This window comes from Pteropus alecto, unplaced genomic scaffold (genome assembly GCF_000325575.1).
Source record: "Pteropus alecto unplaced genomic scaffold, ASM32557v1 scaffold95, whole genome shotgun sequence".
NCBI lineage: Eukaryota > Metazoa > Chordata > Mammalia > Chiroptera > Pteropodidae > Pteropus > Pteropus alecto.
In genome coordinates, this window is record NW_006441071.1 from 19,847,730 (window position 1) to 19,860,220 (window position 12,491).

Consider the following 12,491-nt stretch of genomic DNA (forward strand, 5'->3'; position numbering starts at 1 on the left):
AATATTAATTCGTAGTAGCTGCTGCTACTATAAGGAGCTTGCAATGCATTTCTAACAAAGAATGCTTCTTTTGATATGATAATGCATTATAAAATGTCCTGTAATATCAGAAATATCGGATCGATTCTAGCTACAACAAAAATAAAATGGAATGAGATTTCTTACATGTAGTAAACTAAGATATGAATTTTATTCTTTAGATTCTTGTCTCACTGCAGATTATTAAATTCAATAGTGTCAGTCTTAAGTAGTGGAAACTTATTTACTGACTATCTTTTTCTGTGAATATGGAACTACAAAGGGATCCATTTGTAAAAGTAGGAAAAGTATCTGAAAAGAAGCACAGTAGAATGCAAATATTAGATACGTGATAAAGGAAAATGAATGAAAATGACTTGAATATATCAGCACATCAGGAACTTCAGTGTGTGTGTGTGAGTGCGTGTGTGTGTGTATGTGCACGCATGTGTATTTTAGGCCTGTTAAACAAAAAACTTTCACTGCTATAAGCTTTTCTAAAAGAAAGAGTTTATTGAGACCAGGTTCTGGGGCATGAAGTCTAAACCACCAGCAGCAAGGCTAGCTGGAAAAAACAAACTTATCTGCTGTCCTGGAGCTGATGGGCGCTTTTATACATTATGGCTTGTGGAAGAAAGAAGTACACATGTGTATTTTAGGCCTGTTAAACAAAAAACTTTCACTGCTATAAGCTTTTCTAAAAGAAAGTGTTTATTGAGACCTGGTTCTGGGGCATGAAGTCTAAACCACCAGCAGCAAGGCTAGCTGGAAAAAACAAACTTATCTGCTGTCCTGGAGCTGATGGGCGCTTTTATACATTATGGCTTGTGGAAGAAAGAAGTAAGTTGTTTTGTTTTGAAAGAATTAAAATTGGCTACAGATAAGGGGAAAGGGAAAAGGTGAAGCAGCGGCAGGGAGTTTTATGATAAGTGCAGTCTGTAAGAAATATTTATTACTTTTGACTGATAACAGTCCTGAAAGTTCAAACATATGTGGGATGCTGTAGTATCTGGTCATCACTACAGAAGTTGATTCAAAGCTCCCACATATATTCGGGAATAAGAGCAGTCTATTGTTAGCTATCCCACAGCTATTAACTCTTGTCTATTTCTCTCACTCTCCTGCCCACTGTCATTTAACTTAGGACATCTCAGAATTTTTCTTTTGTCAGGACTCACCACAGGAGTCCATAGAAATTTAGTTTTATTCTCAAGCTCAGTCATCTACCAAACAGCCCATTTGGAAAGAAGACTTTTGTTTTGGCTCGTCTAATGGAAATAAATGTCTACTGTCTTCTTTCTAACTGGAAACAATTATTGTCATTCCGTTTGCATGAAGACTGTGGCCACTGGAATGTTTATATTCTCAGAATGCAAACCAACTATTGCTTTCAAATGTCTCAACTTTTATACTTTATTTTTTCCCGGTTTCTCTAGCATCTGGGTATTTCCTTTTTAGATTCTCTGTGTTCAGTTCTCTAGTTTAGTCTCTCTAAATCTATTACAATAGGAAAAAAAAAATATCAGAGAAACACACACAAAACTTTTCTACATAGTCATATAGCAAAACCAACTTCTATGTTAATTTTCAAAAGAAGAAAACAAAACTTATTGCTTTATCTCTAACGGGATAAAATAATTTGAAGGAGTAGAGAAAATACAACCATGTGTGGCCACATGGCAAAATGAAAATGTGGGAGCCTTGTCCAAAAATTATGAAGAATTTCGAGATGGTGAGAGGAGACCATTAAACCAGGCATGGGGCCCTTCTGAACAGCACTCCCCACACACGCGCACTCCCCACTACGCTACCGCACAGGTTGTGCAACTGTGAAGCTGATCCCAAACGTAAATTTCTTATATTGCCCCCAAATAATCTATTTTTCTTTATAAACCCTCGTACTCAGTTTATGAAGGAGGAAAATGAACTTTTGGTACCATCTGGTGAGAATTTTTGTCTGATTTAATAATCTATTAAAAAAAAGCTTAGTTTCTCAGTTTCTTTTTCGCTTTTCACTTGGCTACTCTTAAGAGTTTTTGGAGTATACTGAGAGAAAGGGTGTCAATTATAGAGAAAAGGATTGAATCTCTAGCTCAGTGTCCTTTGGCTCTATTGTTTTCTGATTAACATCTTTTGTCTATCTCGGGGAGACTTGACATTGGAAATTAACCTGGAATGTGAAAGACTGGGTATTTGTTCCTAAAGAAACTGTCGTTATTAGATTTTAAACAAGACAGCATTCAAAATTATATTTTCTTCCAATGTTTGGGAACTTGGGAGACTCAATTAACAAAGACGAAATAAAGGATTTTACATTTGCTCTATGTCTAAGCTATGACATGTATTTTGTGACATAGTCATGTATGATAGTTTTTCTAAGATTTCTTTTTAATTTACAAGGAAATATTAATTTATATTTTGGGTAAATTTTAAGTCTTCTTCTGAAACAAAAAAATAAAAAAACCCACTTATATATAATCACGAATTTGACTTCTTAAAGGAACACTGCAATAAGATTATTTATTAAATAAAGTTTTTTTAAAATGTGAATATGGTTAGTTCATTGTTTCTTGTTTCTCAGCGTTTTGACGGATTCTGTGGAAAAGATATATAAAAACACCCAACAGGAAATCATTTATATCTCATGGGGTTCACTGTTGCTAATTTCTATTTTAAATATTTCCCTTTACTGGTTCTTTCCCATCTTTATTTAAAGATTCAAGAATTTTCTATCTTAAAAGACAGAACAAAATAAGAACAGAAATCAGTGTCTGGTCCAGTATATGCCACTGCACTTGGTGCCACCATAATCATAAGATATACACTTAAGTAATGAGTGAGTCATCACAGGGGCTGTTCAGTGAAAAATGACATCAAAACAGGGTCTACAAGAGGAACTCTGCCCCACCGAGCTATTTACTAAACCATCTACTTTTGTGATTCTTTTTTTGGAGGTGAATATGTCCTTGCAGGTGTTAGAGGCTCCCTTAATTTTTGTTCAAAGGGCACAAATGGTCTTGTTTAGACTGCAAAGGCTTCAAATGAAAATGATCAGAGCCATTCACATTATGCAAAGAAGCAAAATGATAAATATGCTTAATTTAAAGATAGCAAAGAACACTATAAATTTCCTAAAATAAAATTCTGGCAAAAAATTAAGAACTGTGAAATTATTTTAAATTTTTAAAAAATGCCATTAAATATAGTGAGAATTATTATTCACCATTTGAATATGGTTAAATATGTGGTTTTTTTAGCCAATTGTTCCAGAAAAATGAGAAAAATGCTATAGAGAAAAATGCTAAAATATTAAATAAAAACATTTCTCTACTTGTTGGGGAAGCGCACATTTTCTGATAGAAGGCACAGAATTGGACTTTAGGCATCATTGTTACATTGTGTAAAAAGCTTGTAAGTTTGTCTCTAGGGAGTTATGGAAGGCATAGCTGTCATACCAGCATGTGCGTTATTGCTCAGTTTTGTTTTTTAACTGCTTGGCTTCAAAATGTCTATTGTTTTGCCCAAGATAATCTGCTTTTTAAGAACAGTATGTCAGCATCTTTTTTTCAGATATATATTAGCTATTGTATTTTGCAGTATAAGTTTTATATTGATTTTAAATGCGCAAATTCATAATTTATTTCAAAATTACTAATGGAAATTTTCTGCTCTAGCTTCATCCAACTTTTGATCTTTACTGCCATCTAGTGATAAGCATTAGAAACTTCTTCCTAAGTACATACAAAGAAGTGTATAAGAAAATGTCAAAGAATTAGAACGCATGTTCTATTTCTTTGTATGGTTTATAGTCTAGCCCAGGAGACATAAGCCATAAGCAAAAAAAAATTGGGGAAACATTTTTAAAAGAATAAGAAAGAATAATGGGGAAAACTATATGTCTACACTGTATGTGTAACACAGTAATGCTTTTATATACTTTTATGTTTATCATTTTTATTTAAAGTGAGGCATTAGAAAGCTAGCTTACCAATTTTCCCTAATTTAGTTGTACATTGCATGAGGTTAATGAAGTGTAGATTTTTATAGACATCACACAAATCATTCTTATCCTCATTCATACCTCCTAAAAGAGTTGACATCAGTGAATATTTCTGCTTCTTCATGTCTGTTTATTCTTCACTTCTCTGCTGAAACGATCCTTATCAATCAGCAGTGACTTCATCAACAAATACAATAGCCATTTTTTACCTTTATTTTCCTGGGCTCATTTCATTATTTGACATATTCTTTTATGCTTTTCCATCCACCTATGACTTCAGTCCTCTGGTTCTCCTGGTCCTCTGTCCATTCCTCCTTTTTCATGGACTCTGCTTCTTTTGCTTACTCTTTAAGGCTATTGGTTGTCTGAATCTGTTTGGGACACTATAACAAAATACCACAGGCTAGGTTGCTTATATAAAATAGAAATTTATTTCTCACAGTTGTAGAAAATGGAAAGTCTAGATTCTGTCTGATGAGAGCTCTTGTCCTAGGTCACAGAGAGCCGGCTTTTCACTATAACGTCATACGGCAGAAGGAGGAAGGGGTCTCTCTGGGGCCTCTTTTACAACAGCACTAAATCCCAATTTATGATGGCTCTGCTCTCATGACAGATCTCAAAGGCCCCACTTCCTAACATCGCCACTTTGAGGATTAGGTTTCAACATATGAATTTTGGAGAGACACAAACTTTCGGTCCATAGCATCGGTATTAGCCAAGGTAGCATACTTGGCTCACTAATGGTCACATGATGCCATTCATGTGTATGTTTTTTACTTTTCACTTGTATTTTGAAGACCTTCAAATCTAACATATACACACTGATTCCCTGGAGCTCCAGTCTGCACATCTGGTGACTTGTATCACATTTTGTATTTAGTTGTGTCTCTGTAGTCTTTTTTATTCTAGATTGGTTTCTAAGTTTATCTTTGATGTTCATAACCTCAGCATCTTATAATCCATTAACATCATAATTTATTTTGATGTGCACATTGTCTGAAATTGGACAGTGGGAACTTCTTTGGGCCGGCTCCTGTGTCATTTTGACATGTTCCCATCATTCCCTAAGAATGTCTAGATTTTGTGGATCAAAAACATATACTAGACTCACTCATACTTCACAATACGAGCCCTGGAATCATTCATTTCTCCAAAGGGCCCTGGTTTCTTTTAAAGGAGACTGATTTTAGGAACCAAGATCTGGTCAGTTAATGTGCATATCTACTGAATTGTGATTACTTTTAGGACTGCTCAGCATGCAGAACTAGGAAATAAATGTATACATATGCCCACATATCTGTATTTACTTCCATACCTGTCTCTTCCTGATCTCTCTCTGTGCATCCTGATATTTCAGCCCTAAGAAAGGAATACGCACAGTTTTACATGAATCAATTTGATTTCTGACTCTTTTGCCAGACTTGGTCCTTCTGAAGAGACCAAATTCCTGTGGCACACCAAGTGGAGGTTTGGTTGCTCCAAGTGCAAGGCTCACATGAGTGCTGCCACCTGGTGGGATTCTGATGCAAGCTCCACTTGGTGGGTCTCTAAGGCAAGCTCAGTGGTCGTCTTCATAGCCATCTAGGTTCTCAGTCTGATGACTCTATTTATTCTTTCGCAAATATGTTTGTTAACTACAAACTGTATAACAATATGAGTTGGAAGATTAGTTAAAAACAATCCTGAGTTTCCATTAATTAGTAACAATAACGTAATCAAGAATATTTGTAAAAGATGGCCTGAAATTATTGGTTTTATATTCCAAGAACTTTTTCACTGAGGCGGAAATAACATGAAACGGGAAAATCTTAACATTCTTCTTTAGCTTATAACCCTTCAAAAATGTAATTTACTTGCTTATATGTGTTTAACATAGACTAGTGTCCTGGGTGCAATCACTATGAAATTGATGAAAAGATAGTTGATGGGAGATGAGAAATTTGTTGAGTAATTTACTTCTTAGGCCAAATACAAAAATCCATATGATATTAATTAAACTTGTGTTTTTATTGTACTTCATAACTGCTTCCCTTCCAATGTTTTGTAAAAAATCATGAAAGAGATTATTGACAGACTCTGTACCTGGATATTGAGGGACAGTCATTTCTGGAGGCCAAACTTTCACTGAAGTAAACTGAATTATTCTTTTCCTTGTAAAAACTGCAGAAAGGTATAAAATTTGACTTAGTAAACATCTATCCTTCTTGGGAAAAATTTCAATTTCTAAAGATAAAATACAAATTACATTCTCAGACAAATTTGTAAATGCCTCTTTCTGCATCTGCTAGGAGGAGAATATGATGATCAAGCTCATTTTCACCACTAGATGGAGATATTGTCATTTACAGAAGAGTAATGTCTGAGTTACATATTTTCCTGCCCTCAGAATCACAGAAATTATATATGTCCTCTGTGACCCACAGCATGCATTTTCCATCACCCACTCTCCCCCCCCGCCCCCCAACACACACATACACACAATAGTGAGCTAGTGTTGAAAGGCACAGAGCAAAAGCAAAAGACAACATGCCACCTCTTGAGTGAATAATGGATTGGCCACAATAGAGCTACAAAATAAATTCAGAGAGAAATATCTAGCAATGAGACTGACATTGTAATTACGGGAGGGGAGTGCAGGTTTCTCCCGAAGCATCGATGCATTTTACATGGGTAGGATAGAGCTGTAATCCGATCAGCTGCAACTGCCACAGTAACAGAAGGACCCTAAAAATAGAACCCCTATGGTAATCTGTCTGGATTACTAAATTCAGTGACTGCTTGGCAACAAATCAGGGAAATGTTTGCGGAAAAGGATTTAAATATATCATGAAGTTTTATCTGCATTATGGAGAAATCCACAAGGCCCCCAATTCATAGCTACTGCTTTGGGGGCTGCTTCCAAACAATCAAGCTCATTTTGTCAAAACATCACCTTTCTGTCCTGCCTTTTGCAATTTAATGATATTAAATCCATTTGTGGGGGCAACAAAAAGAAGCTTTCAAAAGGGGCCTATCTACTCCATTCTCTGATGTCCAAATTTTACACCACAAAGCCCTTATAGGTTTCCTTTCTAAATGGTGGTAGAGAAGTTAATTAAGAGTCAATGTGAAAATTGTCTGACGAAAATACATTTGAAATACATGTAAGGTTTTTTTTGTTTTTTGTTTTTTTAAACTATACAAATATGTGTGTAACATTCATAGCTATATAGACAGAAAGGAGTTAAATATTTTAGATACGTGCTGTTACTGATTGAAGAGAAAGATGCTTTCTGTTGTTGACCATGAACTCAAGATTCAGCATCTAGAATAAAGCAAAGACAAGTACTCTTGGTGTACCTATTTCTCAGCATTTAAGATTAATTATTTTGAGGGCATTCATTATAGTTTTCCTACATGTCAGGAAATTACAGACAGGCCTTTTGGCTTCTCAGCCCCACACTCCCTTTGCAGGTCCAGGAAAGCTCTCCAAGGTTGCCTTTGCTCAGGCCTCCAATATTTAGAATGTGGTTATTTTCTTTCCATAACTAGTACTAATCACCTCTCTCCCAAGATGCTGCAGCTCCCCACCCCCACAACTTGGTTACTCCCAGACAACCTTTTAGTCTTCTCTTTTAATTCTTTCACTGAAAAGCACAGAAAGGAATCAGAGAGTGACTAAGTAAAAAATATAGGAAAACTTAGAAAGTGCAGGCAAGATTTCTCTTCTAAAGCCTCTACCTGCCCTGAGATTACTATATTTAAATTCTATAACCCTTAGAAATCTTAATCTCTCTTTTGTTTGCTATACTATTTCCTAAACAATGTCGGTGACATGTGCCAATATTAGTTTCACATGGACGATATTCTTTAAAAATGTATAAATTATAGGGAACTCTAGAAACTGACTCAAGTTAGTACTTTTTAAAATATGTATACTTATTTTAAAGTCTTATTCCTGTGATTTGTGGGGTAGGGGAAGTGAGTGGTTCCTTTTGCTAACCAATAGTCAGGTATTCTGCAATTACTTTTGCTTTAGCAAGTCACTGAACTTCAGAATCTTATCAATACTGGAAATTTTATCATCAGCCATTGAGTAAATTCATCATCAATATGAAATTATACAAGTGTGAAATACGGTAATGAAAGTCTGTCAGGCAGGACAAATTATAACCAATGTGTGGCAAATTCTCTTAAACCCTACGATTTTTAAAACTATAAACAAAATATTTATAACATTTGACACCATTGTGGATAATAATATTAAAGAACACTGATAATTTATATAGTATAGAAATTTTGCAGACAGTAACAACAAAGCATTTGAGTGATGTTTGTTTTGGATTGCGATATAATTACTTTATTTGTATAGCTACTATATCTTTAGTCATCTGAAAATATATATACAATAAAATTGCCATATAACACAAACCAATAAACTTCCAAATTTATATAAAAAAATATGTTTATATTGGTATTTGTCCATACAAATTAGGTAAATTCTTATTCTCTTTTATAGGCTACTGTGAAATACCTTTTTCTGGTGAATCTCTAGAATATATTTATTACTTGATATATTACTGGTATTGATATCAATAGACCCCCAAATCATTTTGATATTATTTAGAAATAATTAGCATCTCTTCACAGTTGTTTTTCTCTCTTTCCTTTTAGTCCCTTAAATAATTGGAAAATATTTCTCCATTGATATACTGAATGCTAAACTCAGCTTTTTTTGGTTTTATTTATTTTAAATAAGATGCATTTTGCCCAAATAAGTATTACTCTATTTGCTTGTAGGAAAATATAGAAATTAGTGAAAATCAAGTCGAATATATATTAGTTGAGCAACTATAGACAGCAGATTTTAAAGTATGGTGTCCAAACACACAAATCTTGTGTTCAGTTCGATGAATTGGATAATTATACAATATTTTTTTAAGTAAAAGAATAATGACAATGCATTTGTCAATATTTAAAAGCACTGCGATTTTAATACGCATCCCTGTTCTTCAGTCCTCATTCTCTGCAGTTCTTCTGCAAGATTTGACAATTTTGGTTGAATCTCAGTTTTTAAAACATTGTCTTCCCTTTTAAACTCCTTTAGATTTTTCTTCCGTCCAACTTTTCTGTGCTCACTTTCTTTCCTTTCCCCTTAACTAAAAATCTTTCCCCAGATTTAGTCTTTGGCCACGGACTTAGCTCATTTTACTCAAACTGTATATAGATTCTGTATGAGAATGAGATCTTTTGCATGAATAACTTTCAAAGTTTAACCCCCACATTGCCAACAGTCTTCAGAATATTTTTACCAAATGTTAATTTTATTTCTACCTGCAGACACATGCTCATGCTGAAATAGGTTGACATTCTACCTGGGTGAAAATAGATGACTGGATCTTAAACTTTAAAATTAACAAATAACTATTGACTCCCTCGTCTGGGTGAAACGTATGCTAACCATTGTGAAGGATCCAAGCAGAAAAGCACAGATTTTGCCCTCAAAGGACTCAAGAAGTGCTAAGGGGAATAAGACAAATACACGATGACTAAATTAGAGCAAAGGAAAATATTATTTTTTAATTTCTATAAAAGAGAGTGAGAGAAATACTCAGGCACATCTTCAAAGAGATAGTGGGTGGGCCTTGAAATATTAAAAGTATTTCCATAGGCAAAGTAATCAAGAAAAAGCAGTCCTACAAGAAAATTTTAGAACTAGTTGGTGAATGAGTTAGTGGGTATGTATGTAGAGGAGTAATTTTATTTTCAGTTTATTACATGTAATGCCCAAGATCTTAATGGGGCATCCAAGTAGAGATATTGAAAATATAACTGCAAATTGATTTAAATATAGAAAATTGAGTAGAGCTATAGATATAAAATTTATTTTAAAAAAAAAGTTAAAAGCTACAGTAGTTAAGATTATCTAACAGAAAAAAGAAGTATAAAGAAGTAAAAATAATTATGCACAGGATTTTGAGAATATTTCAATAAAACAATTCGTCCTTCTCAACTTTTGTATCTAAAGGAAACAGCTCTCAGTTTATTTAACTGTGTAGTTTATCCTATCTGAAGTATCAGTATTTTCCAGATTTACTCACGAATTGCCTACAGCACAGCAACTTCGAAAGGCTGTTTTAAGACATTGATATTTAAAAGTGATATTCAAATGGACACAGAAATATTCATTTTTTAAAAGTACTGTTTTTTTATCCTCCTAATGATGTCTACAAGAAAGCAAATTATCTGGGCCATATTTTCTCTGTCTCTCTTATGAAATATCCTCCTTGAGTTACTATTTACTATAATTCTTTCTGTCTTTGCAGAAGAGCGATTCAAAAGTATTTGAATAACTGTTCTATGCCTAGTAAAATTGTGATTAACTATATTTTCTATTTTTTCCTACTGTCTTTTTAAAAGAATCAGTGTGATAAATTTATGCTTGAGGTTAGTCAAAAGCAACATGGTATTCTTCACCTTTTGTTGGAATATGTTGATGAGAAAATGAAAATTGTGTACTTCAGTGTGTTTTTTCTTTTCTGTTTTCTGTAAAAATACTGGGATTCAGGATCCCTGGCCAGTTGTACTGAAGTACTCTGTTTTCATTCATGTTCCTTTGATAATTAGCTTTTGCTGAAAGCAACCCACACCAAAACTTAGTGCTTGAAAGAATGATTTTTAGCTCATGATGCACTGGGTTGGCAATTTGAGCTCTGTTCAGTTGGGCAGTTCCTACACTTGTCTTACCTCAGCTCCCTTGTACAGTTGCAGTTGCAGTCAGGCCACGGGTTTCCAGCATCCAGAAGGGCCTCTTCAAATGACAGCTGGGTTCTAAAAGCAGCAAGAGAAGGCAAGCACTCTTTAAGCCTCTTCTTGCACTGCATTTTCCAATGTCTTAATGGCCAAAGTTAGTGAGCAGGCCAGCCTAGGGTCAATGAATCCAGAAGGGTCCCTATCTACCTCTTAAATGGGAAGAGCTACAAAGAAAAGGCTTGACAGTTTTTGTAAACTATCAACTATGCTTTATTTTGATAATTCCAATTTTGCTTTTACTTCTCTTTAAATTTTGTTTAATCTTCTCTTTCTTTGGTTATTGGGACATACATCCTGGGAAGCACGTAAAACATATATATATTTACAAGTAATTATAAAGTGAATGCTTATCATTCTACTACCAATATCAAAAAATAGCTGGGTTATAATAACTAGAAATCCTCCGTATGGCTACTCCACTCCTTCTATGTAGAGGATATCATCATCTTGACTTTTACAGTAAATCATTTCTTTGCTTTTCTAAATGATTTTGCTATAAGTAACATAATTTTGTTTCTCCTGTTATTGTATCTGTTTTTGAATAGAGTAATACTATATGTATCATCGTGTCTTATTTCATTTACCTAATATTATTCATAATGTTGCCTAGAGCTATAGTTCTTTCATTTTTTTGCAATAGAAAATTCCATTGTATTTTACTTATACATTATATTTTTGATGAACATTTGGGTTGTTTCCATATTTTTTATTATTATGAGCTATGTTGTTATGAGTTTATAAAACCTGTTGAGAGGCATTGAAAAATTGAAAACCTAAGTAAATGGAGCAATACATCATGTTCATGATTGGAAGACTCACTTTTTAAAGATGTCAATTCTCCCAGATAGATTTATAAATTTAGTGCAATCTCAAGAGCACTGTTTATTTTTCCACTAACTTTCCTAAACACTACTGCCAAATTAATTTGCCTAAAATACAGTTTTTATCTTATCATTTCCTGTTTAAAACCTACGATGATTCTCTACTCTCTAGAGCTGTGCTGATTTAACACCAACACCACTAACCTCATGTGGCTACTTCAATTTAAATTTTAATTAATTAGAATTAAATAAAATTAAAATTCAGTTTCGAAGTTGCTTTAGCCACATTTCAAGTGCTCCATAGTCACATGTTCCTACAGTATGGGACAGCACAAATGTAAAGCATTTCCCTCATCTCAGAAAGCTCTTTTGGGCAGCTCTATTCTAGAACATAATGTCAGTTTCAGCATGGCAATCCAAAAGTTTACAATCTAAAACCCAATGCTTCAGTCCAATCTATTTTCCCCAAATTCCTCTAAAAGAGTATAATTGTTCCCACCTACCCTTACTCAGAACTTGGATGCACTTCTCTCCTTTTTTACTTTAAAATTCAACTGGCCGGCTCTTACTGCAACTCCTCTAATAACCTTTCTTGACTCATTTATGTTAAACTTTTTTTTTAAACAATAATGATAATTACATTTAGTACATTTTTTGGTAACTACGTGTATTTATACTGCTATGTATTATTATGGACTCTTGTTAGTGGATATCCAAGTCGAATATAAGTTTCTTGATAAAGGACCGTAACTGTTACTTCTTGGCATTCTCTCTATTATTCACTGCCGGGCTGTTGCCCAGTGATAATAACCAGTTCTAATAGATGACAACATTATTACTTCAACAATGTTATTCATCCA